At 44.4% G+C, this 26,551-nt stretch overlaps 1 protein-coding gene across 1 annotated transcript in view; it reads left to right on the forward strand.

Moving 5' to 3' along the window:
• Positions 1–13,100: 13,100 nt before the first annotated feature.
• The window catches only part of LOC144668229 (retinaldehyde-binding protein 1-like), a 34,695-nt gene continuing 21,244 nt past the window's right edge, over positions 13,101–26,551 (forward strand). The window contains exon 1 of the mRNA XM_078529998.1: positions 13,101–13,249. The gene's annotated coding sequence lies outside the window, so the exon portion shown is untranslated. The remainder of the gene's footprint in view (positions 13,250–26,551) is intronic.

The following is a 26,551-nucleotide window of genomic DNA, read 5'->3' on the forward strand; positions in this document are numbered from 1 at the left end:
CCATTTTGTACAACCCACTTATGCAATGCTAAATTTTAAGTAATGACATAAAAGAAAGCAAAGTCCCAAGCCAGATGAACAACAACCTTAACATGCACATCCGCTTGTTGAAGATACCTCCATGTCTTGACTGAATTGTTGCTCAGCGCCAGCAGCAGGTTTCACATTAGCTAAATCTATCAATAATAATAATAATAATAAAAAATATTTGCTTGGTAGTACAGAACTTGAATGTTGCTGAAAAGTGAGACATGTTGCCAAAGCTTTTTGTCTTGCCCTCATCAGGACAAATGCAAGAATGCCAAATTTCAAATGGTCACAACAATTTATTCTGATTGGTTGGCCAGTCAACTCTGATTAATGTAGGAGATCACGTGGGAGAGAGAAGTCTATGATTGAAAATTCAGGCATGGGCTCTCAATGCTCACACACCATCCCGATTTGGAAATATATTGCCGTTCACAATCGCTGGGTCAAAATCCCTTCTAACAGCACTGTGGGTGTACCTATTTCATATGGATTGCAGCGGTTCAAGAAGGCAGCCCACCACCACCGTCTCAAGGGCAACTAGGGATGGGCAATAAATGCTGCCTTAGCCAGTGACGCCCACATCCCATGAACAAATAAAAAAAAATAGTGAATGGTTGTTGGGCTGAATGATGTTTCCTAGTTCTGGATTTTCTGATGTTCTTTTGTATTTATAAGGAAAATTTGGTCCACAAGCCAATAAAATAGAACCATTATTATACAAATAGAGATATTTTATTAGCCTAACTGATGAGCAAAGTAACTTGGGATCATTTTGTGAAATCAAGATGCCATATTTGGAGATCGGAAGGTGGAAGATTGCTAGTTTAGTTACAATGAGCCAGTTGCCTTCCCCTCACTAACAAAATAAAGTTTTGGCTTGCCTCCAGCTTTACTTGGTTAGGAAGCTCACACAATGCTGCCATTCTTCCCAACAGTAGCCTCCCACTGGTGCCTGTTTTGGGCAGGATTTTACAACACAGGCTCCAGTCAGCTTGCTCTGAGCAAGCTCCTGTTTCCATATAGGCATTTGATACCTTTCTGGAGCACAGAAAGAGTTTTCAGCCTTTCAATGAATGCAGTGTGAGGAACAAGTATTTCTCTGAGCTGCTGCTCTTCCTGCCAGCTGCTTTCCATTAGCAGTGATCAACTGGTTTTCCCTCAGTTGTCGATCTGACTGAGGTATGCCATTAAACAGTCTGAGAAATTGTACAGCAGGAAGGTGTATGCAATAAACATAACAAAACTAGGAGGCATTTGAAAGTATATTGGAGGCCTGGAAGCACCTTATTTGTTCTTATGCTTGTGTAGTTTATGTGCCCATCCATAACTGTGCATCTCCAGTCAATTAGCAGCTGCCATAGTGAGCGACTTAATTCAAATCTCCATTCTACTTGTGTAAGTCTGGGGCCTGAGTGTCCAGACTTTCCGTCTTATTTGAGATTCCTTAGGGGCATACCATGGAGGCTTGTGGCACACATAGGGAAAACAACTTTACGCTCCTGTAAATTCATATATATCCCAAGCTGTAGATATTAACAAATCTTGTCTGGATAGTGTGGATTTAGGATTGATCCACCAATGAGGCAACAGCACCAACAGCCCTTTCTAAACTTGCAAACGCACAAAATTCAAGCAGGAAAATCCAATTCCAACTGTGCCTTCAGCTGACTGGGCCCTGAGATCTAGAATTTCCTCTCTAAACGTCTCTGTCTTTCCACCTCTCTTCCCTCACTTACGGTGTATTTAAAACCAACCTCTTTGACCAAGCTTTTGGTCAAGATCAGCGCTAATGTCTCCTTATGTGGCTCAGCATCAAATGTTGTTTGATAACATTCCTGTGAAGTGCCTTGGGATGTTTTATTACAGTATGGGTGCTATATAAATGCAAGGTGTTATTGTTGCTGTATAAGAAATATACATGCACCACATCCATGCACTTGCATTTCTCACCAAGGGTGAAATATGATGGTCAGAACCAGGAAACCTGGCGGCGTTTGTTGTTCTCAAGTGGGACAACAGCAAAGTGCAAAGTAAAGACTGTAAAAAGGAATGAAGAAGCAGCTATATAACACACAGGTAATGAAGTCAATAATATTTTAACACATTGAACTCATCTGCTATTTACACATCGGCAGCAAGTATCCAGTATTAGCATTTGAAGAACTTCCTTGCACATAATTTTTTTAAAAATCAGAGCATTTGAGGACACTTTATAGAAATGCTTCCACAGGTTTTGTTTCTTGAATTATGGCTGTATTGAGAGAGTTGGCAGTTTTAGGAGAGTTTGATCAGGAATTACTGAGAGTTAATCTTTTAATCCTTTCTCTGCTTTATGTAATTCTGCTTTATATAACATCACACTTTTTCCTCACCAACACGAGTTCTTGCCATTTCACTCCTTTATCAGTTTCTGAAGCTCTCTCTTGCTTAATGGAAAACAATGCAACAGGTCAAAAGAGTCAGCTTATATATGACAGTTAGTGTCAATGATTTGATTCATGATTGGAACACAGGACTGTTCTTGTCAAGAGCAGTTCAGGCAGGAATGCATATTGCTTCAACTAAGGGTAGAATGTCGCTCTTCATAGAATCCTACAGCACAGGAGGAGGGCATTTGGCCTATGTCAGCTCTTTGAAAGAGTTATGTAATTAGTCCCACCCCCCCTGTTTTTCTCTAATAGCTCTGTAAAGTTTGCTTTTTATACATTGCAGCGACTGGTCCCTGGGTGAGGTCCCCCAAATTGTTATGCTCCCAGGTGAGGAGGAATGAACTGGCTCCCTTTCTTACTTCAACCCCTCCTTGGTTGGTCGCAACAAGGTTAATTTAAAAAGAATCCCTTCCCTCGTGGATACTTTTTCCCAGTCCAAATGTATTTGTGTTTTAAAAGGAGCCAATTTAACCAGGCTGTCTTGAGTCAAAGAAAGAGTGAGTTTATTAGTTACTAAAATGTGAGAAAAAAATAACAAAAATGCAACACACATACACACAGCTTAGAAATGAGAAGAGAGTCCAGAAAAAAAGTTAAAGAAGATATACAAATCAGTCTTTGGCTTGTCTGTGAGGAGTAGATGGTGAAGCGTTGCGGCTGTTAAGTTGGGTGATTCCGGTAGCGCTGACTTTGGCAGTTGAGCAGTGGGTTTGGAGATTCTTGGCTCTGTAGGTTAGCTGAAAGGAGTTGTCCTGTTTTCTTTTCGACTCTGGCTTTGCTGAGTTGTGACTTGCTCCCAACAACAGAGAAAGACCTTGTTACTTGCAAGCACAGGGATGCTTAGTTGATGATCTTCAGCTGTGACCTTCATAGCACACACTAGCACAGTTGATCTAGAACACCAGACTAGCACACAAGAGACCAGCGTTGCAGTTGGCTTTTAACTCCTTTTCGTGTGTATTTCTGGAAGGGAAAAACAAATGTGTCTTTCACCCAGAAGCTGCTTTCTTTCAACTCAGTTCATGTCCACAGTCTGGGATATAACTCAACAGGAGATGGTATTTGCTGAGAAGGTAATCAGTTCTTTTGCATTGCATCTCTTCCTTTGAAGTGTCTCTGGCTGAAGGAAGCCTTGACACCTTTTTATGTGCAACATTGCATTCTATCTGGATTAGTTGGTCATGTGTAACCCACATAGGAATTTTCAAGCAAGTGATTACTTTATAGTCTCAGCCAGCTTTTGCTTGTAGGGTCTTTTATATATATATTTATATATATATATATATATATAGTAAAAACCCATCTGGTTCATTAGTGTCCTTTAGGGAAGGAAATCCACCATCCTTATCTGGTGTGGCCTACATGTAACTCCAGACCCACAGCAATGCGGTTGACTCTTAACCACCCTCTGAAATGGTCTAGCAAGCCACTCAGTTCAAGGGCAAATAGGGATGGGCAACAAATGCTGGCCTTGGCAGTGATGCCCACATCCCATGAAAGAATTATTTTTAAAAATTGCCTTTAGAAAGTTATGACAGAATCTGCTTCACCATACTTTCAAGCAGTGCACTCCAGATTCTAATAACTTGCTGCATAAAATAAGTTATCATAATCTTGCCTCTGGTTCTTCTGCAAATTATCATTATCTGTATCCAATTGGTTACCAGCCCAGCTACCAGTGGAAACAGTTTCTCTACTCCAGTCTTATTCTATATCAGCCACATTCCAGTCTTTGAATGTGAACTTAAACAATGTTGGCAAGTTGTTTAACAGAGAAGGCATCAGTAAAACTTGAATCTACACATACAATTTTCAAGATCAAAAATTGAGCCTGGCTATCAAAAGTGAGGCCTTCTAATACAACCGCTCTCCCACTTCAAGATCTTTTCATATCCCACAATAATACTCAGAATTTCTCTTGCTTCAACTCAGCAACAAGAAGATGTGGATATCGAGAGCATTGTGAAATACAGTTTGACACTAAGCCACATAAGGAGATATTTGGACAGGTAAATCTTGTTCAAGAAGGTAGGTTTTAAGGAGCTTTATAAAGGTAAGCACCTGGGGAGAGAATTCCAGAGTTTAGGGTTAATGGTGAAGCAATTAAAAACAAGGAATAGTAAGAGAACATCACAGATCAAGACAGGGATACTTCTACAACCACGGTGATAGTGAAAAGCCTTTATTTAAATTATATTGCTTGGGACCATTCTCACTTCCATCGCCGCCCCCCCCCCCGCAAGTTTTATTCCAAAAGATGGTATTTTACCCACTGGAACAGTTCACTGGCACTATCACTAATGGGAGGAGACATTGGGCACTGACCCCTGATCTAGATGGCATAGTATGCTAAACTCGATAGGCATTATCTCTATAACTAGATCCTATTTTGTGAGCCAAGTTATAGTGGATGAAAGCGTCGAGTGTGCTGTTGTTTCCTTCTGAAGCCCCGGTATTGCCAAGTATTTATTGTTGAGCAATGCAATCCTTGTGTCCTCTTTCAGTTGTAACATTCCAATTAAGGCCATGGGAATTGTGCCCTATCTCAGGAGCTTATGGATAAAGCCGCAAGTTGAGAGACCAATGAATTCTTTGGGCAAAACCAACAAAGGGCTATTCAGTGCTCAAGACAATGTGTTTATTTGCAATCCTTAGTTTACAGAGTAAGTGAAAAGACACTCAAAGTACGCAGCAAGTTTGCTGACACTTGGGAAGAGGAAGCGGTTGGGGGGGAATCACAACAAAAAACAAACAAAATGGCTGATAAACTCTGAAACAAGTTTATTTTAAAACATGCTTCATTATTTAAAAATGAAGAGCTGAAATGTTTTTAATTTAAAGCCTCACTTCCCATCCTAAGCCATGATTGATCATTCCAACCTAAACTAGGCTTTGAAAAAGAATTACTTTAACTTACACTAGCTGGCAAGTAGGGGCAGGATTTCAGGAACCAGGAGGCTCTCAGCACCAAAAGGAATGGTCGCCAACAACAAGGCAAGTTGTTTCACAAGGGATATTGCGAAAGACGAGGTGTGTGGGGGTCATTCTTTTCTATTTGTTCTTGAGATGTGAATGCCACTGGCGAGGCCAGCAATTATTGCTCATCCCTAATTACCCTGAGAAGATGGTGGTCTTCTTGAAGCCTTCCTGAACCGATGCAGTCCATGTGATGTTGGTACACCACTGTGCTGTTAGAGAGGGAGTTTTTAGCCCGGAGACAGTGAAGGAATGGCGATATATTTCCAAGTCAGGGTGGTGAGTGGCTTGGTGATGTTCCCATGTGTCTGCTGGCATTGTCCTTCTAGGCCATAGAGATCACGGGTTTAAGGTGCTGCGAAGGAGCCTTGGTGAGTTGCTGCAGTGCATCTTGTAGATAGTAAACACTGCTGCTACTGTGTGTGGGTGGTGGAGGGAGTGAATATTTAACCTGGTGGATTGGGGTGGGAGTAAAGCTTCATTTTGGGGTCTTGAGTATTAGTCACCTGCACATTTCTTGCCAGAGAGTTAAAAATAGAATTGCCTCTACCATATGTACCAGGGTACAGCAACATTAAAATTAGTCTAGGAACCAAAAATGGAGGGATAATGCTGTTAACTGCAACAGTAATGCACTGAGCGCCTTAAGGACAAAGTCCAGATAAAGCACCATTGACCATAATTACAGTGATGACCCACCCAGCTTCCCAGGGTCCCAGGAGGAAGCCGGGAGTGGGGGAGCAGACATAGGAAAATAATTTGGAACATTTTCTACATCGGGTTTGTGAAAGTGCAGCGTAAAAGTGTCCATACAGGAAAATAAAGAGTTTGTGAGCACAAAGGACAGAATAATTAAGAAAGAAAATGTAGGCAGGAATCATATTGTACAGTGTGAGACAAAGTCAGAATTGGCAGATACTCGACATGAAATACAATTACACACATACTATACCACATACATCAAAAGAGCAGCTCATTGAAAATGTGATCAGAGAGGACTCACACTGACAATTGGATCAATGAAAGAGTCTGTGTATTGTGTTGTTCACTATCTGTAATGATGGTTTTTCTGTGTTTAGCCCATTCAACACAAAAGTGGCATTAGTGCATGGAGAAACCAAGTTCGGTGGGTTTGGGTGAGAAATGAATTTGTAATCTCACTGTTACTTTCACCTTTGGGACTTGAGGTCAATTTGAGTCCAGATTGGGTGAAGAGCTCCTCTCTGCGTGTTCTAATAATATCAGGAGGGACATCCTTCACAGGCAAAGTGGGTAGCAAAACCGTATTACAAATGTGCATTGTGGCAACATTAATCCTGATGGGTTTCAAGTTCCTCAGATGGTCTACCCACCTGGGCTCCCACCCACCCCGAACTCTCTGCAATTTTATGGAGGGATGGGCGAGGCCTACAGGCCGGCTCACCTGTCCTTTCCTGAAGCCCTTAAGTGGCCAAATAATGACCGCTTAAGGCCATTTCCCACCCAGCCTCAATTTTCAGGCTGGTGGGTGGAGTTCAGGGGCAGGGGTGAAGCCTAGAAAGTGGACCTGCTCAGGCCTTGGGCAGGAAGGTCGGGAGGGAGTGCAGGGAGGGGGGCCTCTGTCAACAGCCTTCTTTGGGCGCCCCCACCTCTCCCCACAAGGTCTGGTCCCTGCGGGCGCTCCCAATCGCCCCCCCCCCAACCTGGTCTCTCCACCAACACCTCTAACCCCCTGTGCCTACCCCTGGGCGTAACCTCCTTGCCCTGAGACCCCACACTTACCTGGTCCTGAATTCCTGGGACTTAGGCCCAGGGGACTGCTTGTAATTCCAGTCCTGTCCACTGCAGCTTCTGGCACTGCTGGGTCCAGAGAGCTACCAGCCAATCAGGTTGGCCAGCAGCTCTCTGAGGCAGGACTTATTCCCTACTGAAGGGTGGAAGCCTCGCCTCCAGCCAATTAATGGCTGCGGGGCAGCTAGTATTGGTGGCAATGCACTGGTCACCGACTCTCTGGGTGGTGGGAGGGGAACCCCCGCCCTCCTAAAATCCTGACCTATGTTCCAATGCTTCATCACATCACTTAAGTGGGATGTTATTTTAGCAAAATGATACCTGGCATTTCTGCCTCCTTTTCCTCCCCAGACAGAAAAAAGCATGTAGAGCCCTTGTATCTTTTGGTCTGCATTGTTCAGTTAATTTCTCTTTCTACCTTTCTTATCGGCAGCACTCACTATATCTCCCTTTCTCATTCATTTGCTCTTCCCCCCACCCGTCCTTTGGTGATTTGGGTGTAAAACTAAACAGAACTGTTCTTTAATTTTATTGTAATGGGAGGGGATACAATTGCACGTCAATGAGAGGGTGACTTATTTATTTGCACCCCATCCTTTGATAGAATCTGTGCCATGTTGGAACTATAAAATGTCAATATCGGTTGATGTTCTGACTGATCTGCTTGAAGGCCCCAAGTTCGATCTGTAGGGCTCTTAAAATTGGCCTCAGCACCCCTCGAGTGTGACCCCATTAGCAGAAGGGACATACCTTTGCATTTCAGTTAAGAACAGAATAGAGCTATGAAGGGACCCCATCTGTGGTTGATTCATCTGCCCATATTCACTTTTTGGTTTCACTCAGTGGAAGAAAAGCAACTTAGGTGAAGTAGCAAAGATCAGTGTGTGCCTGCGAAACCGAACTTCAACAAACTCAGTATGTTTAGTCCATAAGACCATAAGACATAGGAGCAGAAGTTAGGCCATTCAGCCCATCGAGTCTGCTTTGCCATTCAATCATGGCTGTTAAAAGGGGAAGGGAGAAACTTGGGAAAAAGACTTAGGAACTGACAATGCCTAGCTTTAGGCATAACCTTTTTGAGGAATCGGGGGTCTCGCCTGCAGGCTGAAGAGCTGGCGAGAGACCTGTGCTGCTTCTTTTCAAAAAGACCCCCCGACCCACAAGCCATTCAGGCAGTGGCAAGGCCAGTGGCGGGCCTTCCCCTGGAATCAGGACCCCGGGGGCAGATGTCTCACCTACTGAGATCTGCTGGCCAATCAGAGGCTGGTAAATTCTTGAGCTCAGCAGCGCCAGGAAGGAGGTGGTGGCTGCTGCCGGAAGGACAGGCACCAGAGTTCTAAATTGTGGAGTGACCCAGACCACAGGTAAGGAATGTGGGGAGGGTGGGGGTCATGGGGGGAGGGGAGAAGCGGGTTTGGCAGCAAGGGTGCCGGGTTGGTTCTCAGTAGGCACCCCCCCTTCCTGACGTCCAGTCCTTTGATCAGGGACTGAGTGTCTTTGTTTAAGGGATCCCCCACAACCCAGGAGATGACCAGCTGGCTGCACAGTTTTACCTCTGTGCACATCGCATGGTGGCAGGCCCACCCACTGCTGGGTTAATACCAGCGGCAGTGGGATGAGGCCCTTAAAAGGTCATTACTTGGTCACCTAAGGTTCTCAATAGGTGACGGGACAGGACCATGGACCTTCCTGCCTAGAACATATTTCTGGTGGTGGCGGGAAGGTTGTGTGGTTCTGGTAAGCCACCATCTCACCTAATTACATGCATTTCCCACCTTCAAGCTCACCTCCAGGGAGTGCACGAGATTCTGCCCTTTATCTCAGCCAATGTAGTCAGGATTGGAGCATGAATTCCCAAAGTCTCAAAGCACCAGCTACTTTTCACAGCCAGCCTGATCAAGCCCAAACTCCATTCAGCTGATCAGGAACTTAAATTTAGTTCAATTACAGCATTGGAAGAATTTTAAGGCCCAGATTTTCACCACGATGGACAGGCTCTTTGTCATGGTGAAAATCCTGGAAATGGCCGAAAATTCTAAGTCCCACCCCCGAATACGGCGTTTCCCATCTTCGCAGGGGCGGGACCGAAGTCAGGCCAGGGTTCACACATGCATAATTCGCAGATGCAGCTAGGCATTTAAATCACCAGCTACCTCCACTGAAGTGAGATTTTGGAAGAACAAGAGAGTGGAATCCAGAATATGCCGACTAGTACAGGTAAGAGGAGGTCTGAACTTGGCGGATTTATTTGGATACCCCTTTGGAGAGGTAAGGTATGCCTTTGGATATGGTCCTGGAACATCTTTGGCAGAGGTAAGGCACCTTTTACGAGTGGTAAGGCACCCTTGTTAAAGTTCAACATGATTATGCACTTTTTCTTTTTTTTCTATTGGGGCTCTGGGGGAGTCTATCAGTATTTGTCGTGGATCTCCAATCAGTGTCACTTTTAATAATGGGTCACCGGGGAGTGCGTCAGTATTCATTTGGCCCCTTAGGCGAGTGTGTGTGTATTTATAGGGGGTCTCTGGTGAATGTGTCAGTATTTATATGGGGTTTCCAGGGAGTGTGTCAGTGTTTATATGGTGCCTGCGGTGAGAGTGTGTGTGTTTATATGGTGCCTGCGGTGAGAGTGTGTGTGTTTATATGGTGCCTGCGGTGAGAGTGTGTGTGTTTATATGGTGCCTGCGGTGAGAGTGTGTGTGTTTATATGGTGCCTGCGGTGAGAGTGTGTGTGTTTATATGGTGCCTGCGGTGAGAGTGTGTGTGTTTATATGGTGCCTGCGGTGAGAGTGTGTGTGTTTATATGGTGCCTGCGGTGAGAGTGTGTGTGTTTATATGGTGCCTGCGGTGAGAGTGTGTGTGTTTATATGGTGCTTGCGGTGAGAGTGTGTGTGTTTATATGGTGCCTGCGGTGAGAGTGTGTGTGTTTATATGGTGCCTGCGGTGAGAGTGTGTGTGTTTATATGGTGCCTGCGGTGAGAGTGTGTGTGTTTATATGGTGCCTGCGGTGAGAGTGTGTGTGTTTATATGGTGCGTGCGGTGAGTGTGTCAGTGTATATTTGGTGCCTGCGGTGAGTGTGTCAGTGTTTATACTCTTTCTGAGTCAACCAAATAAATGAAAGCAACAAAATCAGGGGTAAAATAAACACAGCCCCGAAGTTAGGTCAGCTGTAAAAAACCAAAGACGAAGTTTAATGGAAACTTACAAACATCAAATCAACATGTGATTAAAGGGGTCGATAAAGCACCCCAGTCCCCGCGGTGCCCACCGGGCACAAACTCATTGGGACTGTCAATGAACTGTCCAGCTGTCAAGGAGCTACCCTTTTGTAATTTATTCTTTCATGGGATGTGGGCATCGTTAGCAAGGTCAGCATTTGTTGCCCATTCCTAATTACCCTTGAATTGAATGGTTTGCTAGACCATTTCAGAGGCCAGTTAAGAGTCAACCATATTACTGTGGATCTGGAGTCACGTGTAGGCCAGACTTGATAAGGACAGCAGATTTCATTCCCTAAAGGACATTAGTGAACCAGATGGGTTTTTGCAAGAGTTGACACTAGTTTCATGGGCATCAATACTGAGGTTAGCTCTCAATTCCAGATTTTATTAGTTGAATTTAAATTCTGCCAGCTGCCATTGTGTCCCCTGAGCATTAGCCACAGCCTTTAGATTACTAATCCCAGTGACATTACCGCCAAGCCACTGAGTCCCCCAAAAATCCTCTATCACTGTTCTTCCAGAGTTTCATCTTAAAAATGTTGGATTGGGAGAGGGGTGGCAAATTGCATTGGGGAGAGTTGGAGGTGGAAATGTCTCTGTGAAAAAGTTGGGAGTCAGATGGGATACACTGGGGTTGATTCTCATCGCCTTGGTGCCCCAATTTGACACTATAGTGTGGTGATAGATCAGAGAATCATGGAATAGTACAGCACAGAAGGAGGTCATTCAGCCCATCGAGCCTGCATCAAGTCTTTTGAAGAGCAAACTAGTAGATCACACTCCTCTCCACTTTCACCCTCTCCCTTCTTTTGCTTCTCCTTCATGTATTTCTCCAATTCCCTTTGGAAGGTTACTATTGAATCGGTATTCAGCACCTTATCAGGCAATGTGTTGCCAATCCTAACCCACAGATACCGTTCTCACTGGTTTTTAGGACCATCCCATTTTCTACTCAGGCCTGAGGAGTGCAGTGAAAGTTCCTGTCAAAGACAGGCAAGAGCTTCATTATCATAGGTGAGAAAAAGAGACTTGCCTTTTTACAGCCACAGCATATGCTGACTCTCAGTTCCCAGTACATCCATGAAAATCTGGTGGGAAGGTACGAGCAGCAGGACCTTTAAAGGGGCCACACATTAAAAGTGCTCCTTGTGCTTTTGATTATTTTTTTTCTCAGCTGATACTTAGGCTTTCATGAGCCTTTGTGCCAATTCGTTTTTTTCCCCAAAGCTTTTTATCATTATCATTACTGGCATAGAGTTGATGAGCCGAATGGTCTCCTTCTGTGCAATAATTCTATGACTCTCTTCATTGGCACCAGGAGGTTTGCCAGTAGGGATTCTGTGCATTTTGAGATGGAAGGGAGCTTCACACTGATCCATGTAAACCATGGTGCGTTGTGATTGGGGTGTTTGAAGAATCTTCCAGTATAAGGTACTCACATCTCATTGTGCTATATCAGCCTGGTACAGCCTCCTTCGAGAAGAGGAGAGCCTATAAATAATACATACCAAAGTGAAGTCTGTAAGTTCACTGTATGCAGAGAGCATCTCAGTGGAAAGTCATATTGGGCAGGGACAAAACGAGCAGCTGACCCATTCCTGTCAGTTTATTGCTGGGCAGGTTGGTGTGAGAAGACAGTGCACCATGAACATGAACATATTCAGTAGACCAATGGCGGGAGTGTTGGGGAGGAGCAGTGGGAGTCAGGGCATCATGAGATAAAACCTTCAGGAATATATCCAACCAGAGTTGGCAAACCTAGGTCTGAGATGTTCAAGCTAAGTAAGATGAAGCTCTGGTTCACAAGAAAGGCAAAGAACACTTAACGACACAATGACTGAATTCTTAATTAATGATGGATTTGACACTCAGTTTGAAGAGAACACTATACCATGACAGATCAATATTACATGTCCTTGGAGTGAAAAACGTAACTCACTGTGACGACATAAGAACACCCCTAAACCTGCAGCCTTTCCAACAAAGCAATGTTGTCAGCGTTAAAAGCAATTAAAATTAAAAGCAGTTGTCTTTACATATTAAGTTGATATGTTCAGAAGGGTGGAAAGCCCTAACAATTTAAAACCAGTCTGTAAATCACCAGATCAGATCAACTTCTTCAAGGAGTTATCACAAGAACTATCAACAATCGTACAAAATAGTTTCTCCACGCTATCAGGTCAGTGATCTTTGTTCTGATTCCTGAAGATACATTTCCTCAACTAACAATCAACCTCAAAACAAGAAACTTCATATACAAAAATGAACTTAACTATGATGCCTATTAAACAGTAATTTGTTCTGTTGACAACACTAAGATGTTATTTGTGCCTAAATAAAATGATCTTCTTGGTAACCTGGTTGCAAAATGCGGTGATATTTCTCCATTCTGACTGAATTTTAGTGGTCAGGCAATTCTTGTGCTGCTGATATTGGAGTTTGATCAGGCAGCCACCAGCCTTTCTGCCTTTCATCCAAGTGGGTACAATTGACCGAGAAAGTGCCCTACAAATGGCTTGTTAATAAGACTTGGAACCCGTACAAGCTTTTCTTACACAATACACGTCCATCCCCTCACCCTCTCCACCCCAACCCCCCTTCCACCTGCAGTTCACAAATGGAAGGCTTGTTGCTTTAGGCTGACTTAATTAAAAGTTGTTGTGAGTGATGCCTTGTGACAATGTAATCCACATCAACTGACTCTACAAAGCATTCTCCTGAAGATCCCTGCTTCTCAGTTGTGTCGACCTCCTAGGAGAACTGGGTGCCTTCCTTTGCCTGATACAGTGAACTAACCACTTTCTTCTGCCTTCCAATACCCGGTGAGTGACAAGAATCCCTAAATATCCAATGAGTTTACTCAATTCTCAGTCTGTCAACCTTATCAAATAGAACTTGGGTGCACTTTATCAGTTTGACATAGGAATCTGTTGATTAGTCCAGGTAAAATTCATACATTGTCGTAGCACAATGGGAAGCGAATGGATAATAAGCTGTACATTAATGGTATAGTATAATGCAGTACTTAATTAAAAAGCTTAAAATCATTGGAAACCTGTGAATACTGGAAGTCTGATACAGAGCCAAAAAACATTAGAAATACACGGCAGATCTCTCAGGGAACAAACAGTTTAAATTTTAAGGTACAAACTCTTCAGCTAAACAGTTCTGACAGAGTCCCGCCTGAAACATTTCTCTTTCAGGGACAGAGTGACTTGCTGTGTATTTTCAGCATTTTACCAGTTTCATCTCAGATTTCCAGCTTTCACAGATTTACTTTTTCTCTCCATCTTTTCTCTTTTCATTAAAATAAATTTTAGGCCATATATATATATATATATATATATATATCAGTTCAAACAGATGCTCTCAGAATGCGCTCGTGCTATTATCTTTTTTTGAACTGCAACAATACATTATTTGTCTGTGAATCTGCCTCTTCTGTGCATGACTGAACCCTGTGACCTACAAAGAATGTTTTAAACTATCGGGTAAAAGAGGAAATCATGTTGAAATCACAGCTCGCCTACTTTCTAGGAAAGTCACTTTCTCCTGGGACCTTTGATTCAATGTTTAACTAGACTGTTGCTAATTTATCTGCAGCACAGTGATGTTTAGTAATATGGGATTAATATTATAATTATAAATCTGCTGCTATGTACTATTCATGCAATGTAAAATAAAATATAACCAAAGATATTGCTAAAGTCATCAGGCGAAGCATTAAGTGTGATTAGTAAATGGTGGTTGCAATGTTTTGTGTCTGATTAAAGTTCCCTCAAATCTTGTCTCGGTGGCTGAAGTGATTGGATATAATAGATATTAACAGCCATTCTAAAGCTCAGGTTATGTGCATAGTAAGACAGGAAAGATGGCTTTGGCACAGTGATGAGACAGACCAGGAAATTTCCAGCTTCAATCCCCAGTCTGTGTTAACTGCAGCCAACCTCATGTGGCAAAATGGCTGCTACAATTGTTCTTAGCACCTCTGGGCTAGGGAGTGAAAAAAAGCAGTCAAGATTCCTGCTCTTGATCACTGTTCTGTGGGCCCTGCTGGAATGTGCAAGCTGTGAATATCAGCCAAGGACAGAATCAGGCTTCTCTGTGATATCTTCTGTAATTGAATACTTTGTTGGCACTCACTTGGCCTTTTGGCACAGGTATCAGAAGGCAGTTGGCACTTGTTAGACATCTTACCTTGAAGAGTCTGTCCCCTAAAAGGAGACTACACAAATTCACCAAACAGGGAATTACAGCCTAATATACTCAGTTAACAGGAAAGCACTAAAGTGTAATATATTTGTCTATTTGCTTCAAAATCTCTAAAATTTTACCGAAATGTTTACTATTGGTTGGATGTTTGGATGAGTTGCTACATTAGATCAATGTTAGTACAAAATTAGCATTTTTTTGTTAATATTTGTAGATTTAACCTAGAGAGAGAGGGGGACAGAAGGGTGTAGCACGGAGGGCATTGCAGCTCTGGGATGCAAGAGGCAGGGTGCAGGTATGATACCCCATCCTGTTGAGTTGCCAGTCTCATTGCTGCTTTAGAAGGGTGGCTGGTGGAGAGTGAGCAGATCCTGACAGAGAGGACATCCCTCTGCTGTTCCACTGCATGGATATGGCCTCTAAATTAGACAAGAATTGCTGGAGAACTAGATAATTGTAGCATGGTTTGCACTCAGGTCTTTGAATTTATTTAAAATGTTCTCTAATAAAGTACCTGTTATTACAATGCATATATAATCGCAATAAGGTAATATAGTCACAGGTGATGTAATCACAACATACTGTGCATCCTGTATGTACCTTGTAGAACTACTAATGGTTACATCACCAGAGTGACAGTACCCTTAGACAGCTATGCTCAGGAAACAGATACTCTTTTTAAAAATGCATTGAAAAGATCAGGGGGCTAATGATGTTAGTTACCTTGATATTGGCTCAGTTAACAGCACTCTCACTTAGAATGTTGTGGGTTCATGGGCCATTCTGGGATTTGAACAAATCATCTTGGCTGAGGCTTTGGTGCGGCGCTGAGGGGAGGGAGGGTGGGATGTGGTGGCAGATTAAATGAATTGTGATCTTCAGTGAGCTCATTCATCCAGGCCATGTATTCATCAAGTACAGCATTGGTAGGTTAAATGCAGAGTAAAGAATCCTCTACACGCTCAGGACATTTAGATCAAGCCTGGAAAGAGTGCCCAGTACTGTACCAACACAATATTTCTATCAGCCTCCATATAGAGAATGATGATTCCCTCAGAGTCCTGTTACCATGGGAGTAGAGGATAAGAGGGTGTGTTCCGGTGGATGTTAAAGATTCCATCGTTTCAAAAAAGAGCAGGGAGGTTGCCCAGTGTTTTAGCCGACAACACTCTCTCCTGCTAAACAGGTTAGCTGATCATTCAGTGTATTTGCTGTTGGAGCTGTTATCTGAGCATCTGCACACTTAAAACATAATTTATTGGTTGTGAAGTTAGACAAAATAAACTAGCATTTTAATCTACCTTTCTTTAAGAAGTGATGATATTTTAGCTCCTTTTCTCCACCCGTCAAGTTTTGGTGCCTAGAAGGTTGTATAAGGTGATTCCTAAGTCCAAATTATTTCTTTTTTTTTTGGCAGAAAATTGTGGAATCTCAACACATAAATGTGTCTGGTAGGTAGAGAAACAAGGTTAATTTACAGATTTCCCCCGCTAAGGACAGACAAGTTAAAACGCGTGCCCCCAGTTTCATTTTATTCTTCGCCTCATCCGTCGCCTCAACAAGAAACTTTTTCTCTTTCTCTCAAGTGCTAAGGAACGCAAGCTCCAACAACTCATCGACACCAACACCCATCTGGGACCCTCCACCCCTGCTTGTCCCTCCGTCCCCACCCCATCTTCCAATCCCAGCCCCAGCCGCGTATTCACTATACCCCCTGACCTTCCCCTCTCCGATGCTGAACGTTCAGTGCTCAGCAAAGGACTTAGTTTCATACCCTTACGCCCTCATCTCAATGAATTTCGGGCTCGGCATGATGCTGAACTCTTCTTCCGCCGCCTTCGTCTCCGTGCCTACTTCTTTGGGCAGGAGTCCTCTCCCCGTTCAACGGATCCTTTTACCCACCTCCAATATTCTCCCTCCACTTGGACCCCTCCCTCTGGATTCTTACCTTCTCTTGATCTTTTCATTGAGAACTGTCGGCGTGACATTAGCCGTCTCAATTTCTCTGCTCCTCTCACCCATTCTAATCTGTCTCTCTCTGAACTCACTGCACTCCGTTCTCTCAGGTCCAACCCCAACATTGTCATCAAACCCGCTGACAAGGGTGGTACTGTTGTTGTCTGGCGCATTGACCTCTACCTCGCGGAGGCTGAGCGTCAACTCGCAGACACTTCCTCCTACCACTCCCTGGACCATGACCCCACCACAGAACATCAAGCCATTCTTTCCAGGACTGTCACTGACCTCATCTCCTCTGGAGATCTTCTTCCCACAGCTTCCAACTTGATAGTCGCCCAACATCGGACGGCCTGCTTCTACCTCCTACCCAAAATCCACAAACAGAACTGTCCTGGCAGACCGATCGTGTCAGCCTGTTCCTGCCCCACGGAACTCATTTCTCGTTATCTTGACTCCCTTCTCTCTCCCCTTGTCCAGTCCCTTCCCACCTACATCCGTGATTCCTCTGACACCTTACGTCACATCAACAATTTCCAGTTCCCTGGCTCCAACCACTTCCTCTTCACCATGGATGTCCAATCCCTCTACACCTCCATCCCCCACCAGGATGGTCTGAGGGCCCTTAGCTTCTTCCTTGAAAAGAGGCCCGAACAATCCCCATCCACCACTACTCTCCTCCGTCTGGCTGAACTTGTTCTCACACTGAACAATTTCTCCTTTAACTCCTCTCACTTCCTCCAAATAAAAGGTGTGGCTATGGGTACCCGCATGGGCCCCAGCTATGCCTGTCTCTTTATGGGGTATGTGGAACATTCCTTGTTCCAGTCCTACTCCGGCCCCCTCCCACAACTCTTTCTCCGGTACATCGATGATTACTTCGGTGCTGCTTCATGCTCTCGTCGGGACCTGGAAAAATTTATTAATTTTGCTTCCAATCTCCACCCCTCCATCATTTTCACATGGTCCATCTCTGACACTTCTCTTCCCTTCCTTGACCTCTCTGTCTCAATTTCTGATGATAGACTGTCCACCAATATCCATTACAAGCCTACCGACTCCCACAGCTACCTCAACTACAGCTCCTCACACCCCGCTTCCTGTAAAGACTCCATCCCATTCTCTCAGTTCCTTCGCCTCCGTTGCATCTGTTCTGATGACGCTACCTTCAAAAACAGCTCCTCTGACATGTCCTCCTTCTTCCTTAACCAAGGTTTTCCATCCGCGGTCGTTGACGGGGCCCTCAACCGTGTCCGGCCAATATCCCGCGCATCCTCCCTCACGCCTTCTCCTCCTTCTCAGAAACATGATAGGGTCCCCCTTGTCCTCACTTATCACCCCACCAGCCTCCGCATTCAAAGGATCATCCTCCGCCATTTCCGCCAACTCCAACATGATGCCACCACCAAACACATCTTCCCTTCACCCCCCCCTGACGGCATTCCGTAGGGATCGTTCCCTCTGGGACACCCTGGTCCACTCCTCCATCACCCCCTACTCCTCAACCCCCACCTATGGCACCTCCCCATGCCCACGCAGAAGATGCAACACCTGCCCCTTCACTTCCTCTCTCCTCACCGTCCAAGGGCCCAAACACTCCTTTCAAGTGAAGCAGCATTTCACTTGCATTTCCCCTAACTTAGTCTACTGAATTCGTTGCTCCCAATGCAGTCTCCTCTACATTGGAGAGACCAAACGCAAACTGGGCGACCGCTTTGCAGAACACCTGCGGTCTGTCCGCAAGAAAGACCCAAACCTCCCTGTCGCTTGCCATTTTAACACTCCACCCTGTTCTCTCGCCCACATGTCTGTCCTTGGCTTGCTGCATTGTTCCAGTGAAGCCCAACGCAAACTGGAGGAACAGCACCCCATCTTCCGACTAGGCACTTTACAGCCTTCCGGGCTGAATATTGAATTCAACAACTTTAGATCTTAAACTCCCCCTCCCCCCATCCCCACCCCGTTTCTCCCCCCCCCTTTTTTTTTCAGTAATTTATATAGATTCTTCTTTCCCCGCCTATTTCCATTATTTTTAAATCTAAAACCTTGTTAGTCTTTCCACCCCACCCCTACTAGAGCTGTACTTTGAGTGTCCTGTCTTCCATTCTTAATTAGCACTTTTCTTAGACAAATATCACCACCTTCAACACCTCTTTGATCCTTTTGTCTGTGACATCTTTTGATTATCTGTTCCTATCACTGCTTGCTTATCCCCACAATCACCACACCCTCAACTTCTCTCTCCCCCCGCCCCCCCCACCTTAAACCAGCTTATATTTCTCCTTTCTCCTAACTATGCTTCAGTTCTGCCGAAGGGTCGTGAAGGCTCGAAACGTTAACTGATTTCTTCTCCACCGATGCTGCCAGACCTGCTGAGTTTTTCCAGGTAATTCTGTTTTTGTTTCAGTTAAAACATTTGTTTTTCTAAGAGTTGTGACCTAAAGCCAGGCTGAAGACAATGTGATGCGGGATTCTGAAAGTTAAGCAAGAATGAACAATAGAAAATATGAGAAAATAGTAAAGGGACAGGGGAGGATGAAAGATCTAAAATCAGTGAAAAAGGATGGACCAATGGTGATTGTCTCTGAAACATGCAGCATCTGGACCACCATAGTGGAGGAGACTGGATGGGCTGAAATGTATCCTCTTATCCTCTACTCCCATGGTAACAGGACTCTGAGGGAATCATCATTCTCTATATGGAGGCTGATAGAAATATTGTGTTGGGTACAGTACTGGGCACTCTTTCCAGTGTGATCTGAATGTCCTGAAAGTGTAGAGGATTCTTTACTCTGCATTTAACCTACCAATGCTGTATTTGATCTGGATGTGATTGTCAGCACAGTTGAAGAAGGAACTTTATTCTGCATAAAAACAAAAAGCTAAAAGCTACTGTGGATGCTGGAAATCCAAAACAAAAACAGAATTACCTGGAAAAACTCAGCAGGTCTGGCAGCATCGGCGGAGAAGAAAACAGTTGACGTTTCGAGTCCTCATGACCCTTCGTCAGAACTGAAGTATAGTTAGGAGTGGGGTGAAATATAAGCTGGTCTAAGGTGGGGGGCGGGGGGAGAGAGAAGTTGAGGGTGGGGTGGTTGTGGGGATAAGCAAGCAGTGATAGGAGCAGATAATCAAAAGATGTCACAGACAAAAGGATCAAAGAGGTGTTGAAGGTGGTGATATTATCTAAGAAAAGTGCTAATTAAGAATGGAAGACAGGACACTCAAGGTACAGCTCTAGTGGGGGTGGGGTGGAAAGACTAACAAAGTATTAGTTGTAGATTTAAAAATAATGGAAATAGGTGGGAAAAGAAGAATCTATATAAATTATTGAAAAAAAAAAGGGAGGGGGAAGAAACGGGGTGGGGATGGGGGGAGGGGGAGTTTAAGATCTAAAGTTGTTGAATTCAATATTCAGCCCAGAAGGCTGTAAAGTGCCTAGTCGGAAGATGAGGTGCTGTTCCTCCAGTTTGCGTTGGGCTTCACTGGAACATTGCAGCAAGCCAAGGACAGACATGTGGGCGAGAGAACAGGGTGGAGTGTTAAAATGGCAAGCGACAGGGAGGTTTGGGTCTTTCTTGCGGACAGACCGCAGGTGTTCTGCAAAGCGGTCGCCCAGTTTGTGTTTGGTCTCTCCAATGTAGAGGAGACTGCATTGGGAGCAACGAATGCAGTAGACTAAGTTAGGGGAAATGCAAGTGAAATGCTGCTTCACTTGAAAGGAGTGTTTGGGCCCTTGGACGGTGAGGAAAGAGGAAGTGAAGAGGCAGGTGTTGCATCTTCTGCGTGGACATGGGGAGGTGCCATAGGTGGGGGTTGAGGAGTAGGGGGTGATGGAGGAGTGGACCAGGGTGTCCCGGAGGGAACGATCCCTACGGAATGCCGCCAGGGGGGGTGAAGGGAAGATGTGTTTGGTGGTGGCATCATGCTGGAGTTGGCGGAAATGGCGGAGGATGATCCTTTGAATGCGGAGGCTGGTGGGGTGATAAGTGAGGACAAGGGGGACCCTATCATGTTTCTGGGAGAGAGGAGAAGGCTTGAGGGCGGATGCGCGGGATATGGGCCGGACACGGTTGAGGGCCCTGTCAACGACCGTGGATGGAAAACCTTGGTTAAGGAAGAAGGAGGACATGTCAGAGGAGCTGTTTTTGAAGGTAGCGTCATCAGAACAGATGCGACAGAGGCGAAGGAACTGAGAGAATGGGATGGAGTCCTTACAGGAAGCGGGGTGTGAGGAGCTGTAGTCGAGGTAGCTGTGAGAGTCGGTAGGCTTGTAATGGATATTGGTGGACAGTCTATCATCAGAAATTGAGACAGAGAGGTCAAGGAAGGGAAGAGAAGTGTCAGAGATGGACCATGTGAAAATGATGGAGGGGTGGAGATTGGAAGCAAAATTAATAAATTTTTCCAGGTCCCGACGAGTTTATTTTATTTAAACTTTATTCTGCAGTTGACTCATGCTCTTACAGTGCAGACCCAAACCATTCGGTCGATTAAGTTGTGTCCATGTTTTTTTTCACATGAGCCAACTGATGTCATCTTACTCCCCTGCTTGATCCCCACGCCTTTTAATATTTATCTATTTCAAGGAGCTAAGTTCCTGTAAATAGTTTGTTGTGGTTCTCAGCAGTTCAAAATAGTCACACTTTTTGACACACACGCTGGAGCTGACAGCGAGCGTATTTCTTAATTCTCGCCATGCTCTGTGGGGTGATAGATTGTTAGTTTGGCACTCTGACTATGCAGTTGTGAGTAATGTGGCATTCTGACTATACATGTAGACCACGCATTACAGCAAATCATTTTGGAATAATCTAACAATATAACAAAGATTTTACCGACTCTGCTTGCAACTTCAAAAACAGTTTGTGCAGACAATTCCACATTCCAGCCACTTTCTGTATAAAAAGCTTTTTCTAACCTCCTCTTTCAGTCTTAATGAGATTATCTTAAATTTGTATCCCTTTTGTGACTGTACCTTAAGTGTGTGGAGCACCTCCCATACCTTGGCGGCCGCCTCTCTCAAAAGGCCACCATTGACGGGGAGATCCAACACCGGATCAGCTGCACCAGCTCAGCCTTCTACAAACCACGGCAACGAGTGTTTGATAACAAGGACCTCTGCAAATCAACCAAATTCCTAGTGCACAGAGCAATTGTCATCACCACACTCCTGTACTGCAGTGAGACCTGGACTGCATATCAGTGACATGTAAGAGTGCTAGAGAAATCCCACCAGCAATGCCTCCGCCCCATCCTCTGGATTCAATGGGAGCTGAATGAATGCTAGTGTCCTTCTTGAAGCCAGCTCTATGAGCATTCAGGCAAAACTCCTGCAAAATCAACTTCAATGGACTGGACACTGTGTCCGCATGGCTGAAAAGCATCTCCCTGTCAGGTTCTGTTTTCTCAACTCTCAACTGTCCTATGTTCCAGGGGAGGACAAATAAAATGCTCCAAAGACACTCTGAAGTTCTCCCTGAAGTGCAGCAGCATTGACATGAATGACTGGGAGGTCATTGCTACCAATTGTTCAAAATGCGACAACCTGTCCATCTCAAGTTGCATCATGCTTTGAGTCCAAACACCTTAATGCATTCCAAATCCCACTACCTCCTGGGACTTCCTGCCCCATGTGCCCAAAGATCTGTGGGTCAAATTTGATCTGTTCAGTCCATGAAGACCAATGACAGAAACTTGAATCAAGGGACAGCTGACACACACAGACACACACCCTGAGGACTAAATAACACAGAAATATTAATTGGGTTTCTGTAGGGCCTGTCAGAACAGGCTTTGTTTAGCCAGATAAATGATTGGCCTTTAAAAAAACATTAGTCCTGTGATGTGGTCATTGTTGGCAAGGGTAGCTGACATTTATTGCCCATCACTCATTGTCCCAGGTGGAGGCCCTCATCTTGAAGCGCTAGAGTCTCTATGGTAAAGGCGCTCCACCAATGCTGTTAGGCTGTGAGCAATAGTAAAACACAGCTAAGTATCCAAAGAGAGTGTAAGACAATCGAAAGTCATAGCAATTGGAGAAAGTCAGAATCACAAGTAAAAAAGGAAGATGACGGCAGGCAGCCTGGCCTGTGTTAATTACTAAATTCTGACATTGTTTCAAGAGACACTTCCGGAACAACAAAACATGTTCCCAAAATGATTGACTAGGAAACAGTTTACAGTCTCCGATATCCTTTCCCCATATTTTCCCCTGAAGTATCATGTTTAGGGAAGTATATTAAGTGACATTTCTGAAATGGACCTGATTCTTTCTGACCAGTGCCTGAGATTAAAGCCAATTCTCGGAGCATTTCCAGTTGGCAGCAACTTCCACTCTAGAAGCTAATATTTGAATGAAGTAAGGTTCATTGAAAGGAAAATCAGGAATGTTCCAAGGAGCAGCATGAATGCAACAATGGAAATGAATGTGATCAGGATCCAGAGCAATCAGGAGTGGAGTAAACCTCCAGTGATCAGGGGTGGACTGGATCCAGAGTTATTCAGGGAGGACTGGATCTAGAGGAATCAGTGGTGGACTGGGTCCAAAGCAATCAGAGGTGGGTTGGGCCTAGAGGGATGAACTGGATCTAGAGCCAATGGGGTGGACTGGACCAGGGGTGGGCCAGATCTAGAATGATCAGGGAGGGTTCGGTCTACTGTAAGAGATTCTTTGGGATTTTCGTGGAATAAGATGGCTTGCACCATTGAAACATTAAACAAGGTATTCTGGAAATCTCCTGGTTTCCCATATGGCCAGCTGTGCTTCACAGTGATGTAGCATCAACCTCAATCTCACAGAATTGTTTATTAACAAAGAAACACTTTCTAACTCAGACTATTGAAATGATTCCTAAATCAATTTCTATGAACAATTGATTTCCTGGACTGCGATTGTCTCTAAAAGAGGAGCATTGTTTCTAGTTTGGAGTCTACTCACCCATGTAATTCTCAACTTTCTTTCCCTACATGCCATCAGTGATGAGGGGCTAGATTCTAAATTCACACGTGCCTGGAGGGAATTGTGCAGAAGACGACGGGGCAGGTGGGGATGGGGGGGTGGGGTGGAAATTAAGCTGTTGGTGGGAATATGGGCAGCACTCCCAGTGCATTCCCATCTCCCACCATTTTAACTGAGAACAGGCACAGGAGGGCTACCCACCACTTTCAGGTAGAGGCTTATACTGTATAACTGAGGAAAATCACAGCCCAATGATGTCATTAGCACTGCGATGGCATTTTATTATCTTTATTTGGGAGATCCACACAAGGCCAAATCATGGTAGAGGTGGTGGAGTGACATAAAGAGATCAAGGTCAGTTTAACAAGTTCCATTTTCTGTGGAGTCCTTTCAACTAGAAGCAGGAATTCTGCCCTAGAACCTTGCGAAGAATCCCTAAGGCTCCAGAGGGACTTGTCCCTCCCTCCTGTTGCCAGGATCAGTAGCACCTGCCCAGTGCTAGCTTTATGCTGACAACCAACACCCTGAGACTCCTAAGTCAGTTGTTTCTGCAGGCCCCGACATCACTCCCACCAGTTTTGGGTGAGCGATTCATTCAAAACAGCCCTAGAGTTAAAACAACCAGGGCCTCATGCTGAACTCCACATGCAGGTTCCCTCCTATCCCATACCCCCTCCTGCTCTGATCCGGCCCCGCTTAAAATCGCTCTTTAGCTTGAATTGTTTTTCCTTCAGCTGGGGAATAAGGAAGTGATCGGCAAAGCTACGAAAGTATAATTCTGCAGGCTTGGTCTCTGTGGCTGAGTGAACTTAGTTGTTCCTTGTCTGTTTTAATCTTACAGGGACAGATTTTGTATGGGCTCATTTCGCTGTTTTCTCCCCACATCCTTTCATACTCCTTTACAAATAATTATTCAGTATCTTCAATGCTACACCCAGTTACACATTGTTCCTCTCGTGGTAAAGCATTCCACACTCTGATAACACTTGTCATGATAAAGGATTCTTCTTATCTCCTCTTTTTTGTATCCATTGATTATCTTAACATGTTGACCTCTTGTGTTCGATTTTCCTACCAGTGAAATAATCTATGTATGTTTGTCTTGCCCATTCCTTTCATCACTGAGTGACAACAGGTGGCTATATCCTTATCTTACGGTGTGTACCTGTGGCTGCACAATGGATCACCACTTCTGGGAAGAACTTAATGAGTAAAACCCAACCAGGCAGACAGGGCATTTACCTAGCTGTGCAGCATTTACTGTGATTCAAGGCTCACCCTTGTAGGCAGGTAAAAATTGGCTCTCTGGTGGACATCAGTGCTTCATGGCACACATTAGAACATTGTCTTGTTTTTCTTGTCAGGTTGAAGTCAATAACGTTATTACTAGAAGCTAAGTGATTGCATCCATAATGGAATTGTTGGCGCTATCCTGGGACTTGGCATTGCACTGAACTCATCACATGCACTGATTCATAATAAAAACCAGTACACTAAGGAATAGCCCTATTATACTTAAACTGTGAGTCTGACCAATAAAATATGCTCTGTTTCCCATCACTGATATTCTTCAACATCAAAAAAAGGCATTATTTGATGCTAATATTCTAAGATTATCATGTAACACTTATTATAAGTTTAATAAATCTGGAATAAAATACTAGTCTAATTAATAATGATCATGAAACTAATAATGATCAAATAACCTATCTGGTTCACCAATGTCCTCGAGGGAAGGAAATCTGCTGCCCTTACCTGGCCTGGCCTATATGTTACTCCAGACCCACAGCAATGTGGTTGACTCTTAACTGTCCTCTGAAATGGCCTAGCAAGGCAATCAGTTGTATCAAACTGCTACAGAAACTGTGCGTGTACCTACGGCACATAGAATGCAGCGGTTCAAGAAGGTAGCGGTTCAAGAAGGCGGCTCACTGTAACCCTCTCAAAGGGCAATTAGGGATGGCCAACAAATGCTGGCCTTGCCAGTATTGCTCACATTCCAGGAATGAATAAAGAAAAAAGTTTTAAAAAATATAATTTTAGGTAGTCATTCACCAACTTCATAAGTTTATGGTGAGGGGCAGGAGTTTTAGGGGGGATGTGAGGAAAAGCTTTTTTACCCAGAGGGTGGTGACGGTCTGGAATGCGCTGCCTGGGAGGGTGGTGGAGGCGGGTTGCCTCACATCCTTTAAAAAGTACCTGGATGAGCACTTGGCACGTCATAACATTCAAGGCAATGGGCCAAGTGCTGGTCAATGGGATTAGGTAGGTAGGTCAGGTGTCTCTCACGTGTCGGTGCAGACTCGATGGGCCGAAGGGCCTCTTCTGCACTGTGTGATTCTGTGATTCTGTGAACTTGTGAATCAGATTAAATTCCAGTCACCTGCAATCCTTTTCAAATGCTTATGACACTCAAACAGAGCAGAAAGAATGCCTCCTTAAAAAATATTCAGACAATCTGCTCCATTCAGTTCCTGGTATTAGTGCGTCACTCTGTACTGATTAGCACTGTTTTGCCACTCTGGTTTGCTGTATTGTGTGTTTGTGTAGATTATAATCGCATTTTATCAGATTACTCAGTAACCTTTGCCACACTGAATGGCTTTTTATTGCTGGCACTGCAGCAACAGCATGGCTGGTTTATTACCTACATTTTACTTCTCCTAACCAGTTTTCCATCTATGCCTACTCTCATGATGGCACCAATTCTTGCTTAGATCTGGCTCGGTATCTCTGTAGAACCCTACTGTCTAAGTGCTTTTCTGTGAGTGCCAATATGCTATTCATCTGTGGAGGTCATCACAGCAGGGCATCCCCATTCCCTGTCCTGGTTCTGCATCCACAACGGTGCGCACTTTCCATTGAGAATCATTGGGATTACAGCTAATTGCTGGAACCCTGGATGTCTTTCCCCTTCCTTTGCCCGGAGTACTGAGCCCAATTGTAAGACCGGTTACAGTCCTGAAGTAACACTGCTGTGAAGGCTTTTGTGCAG

The sequence above is a fragment of the Cetorhinus maximus genome, chromosome 26, assembly GCF_964194155.1.
Source record: "Cetorhinus maximus chromosome 26, sCetMax3.hap1.1, whole genome shotgun sequence".
NCBI lineage: Eukaryota > Metazoa > Chordata > Chondrichthyes > Lamniformes > Cetorhinidae > Cetorhinus > Cetorhinus maximus.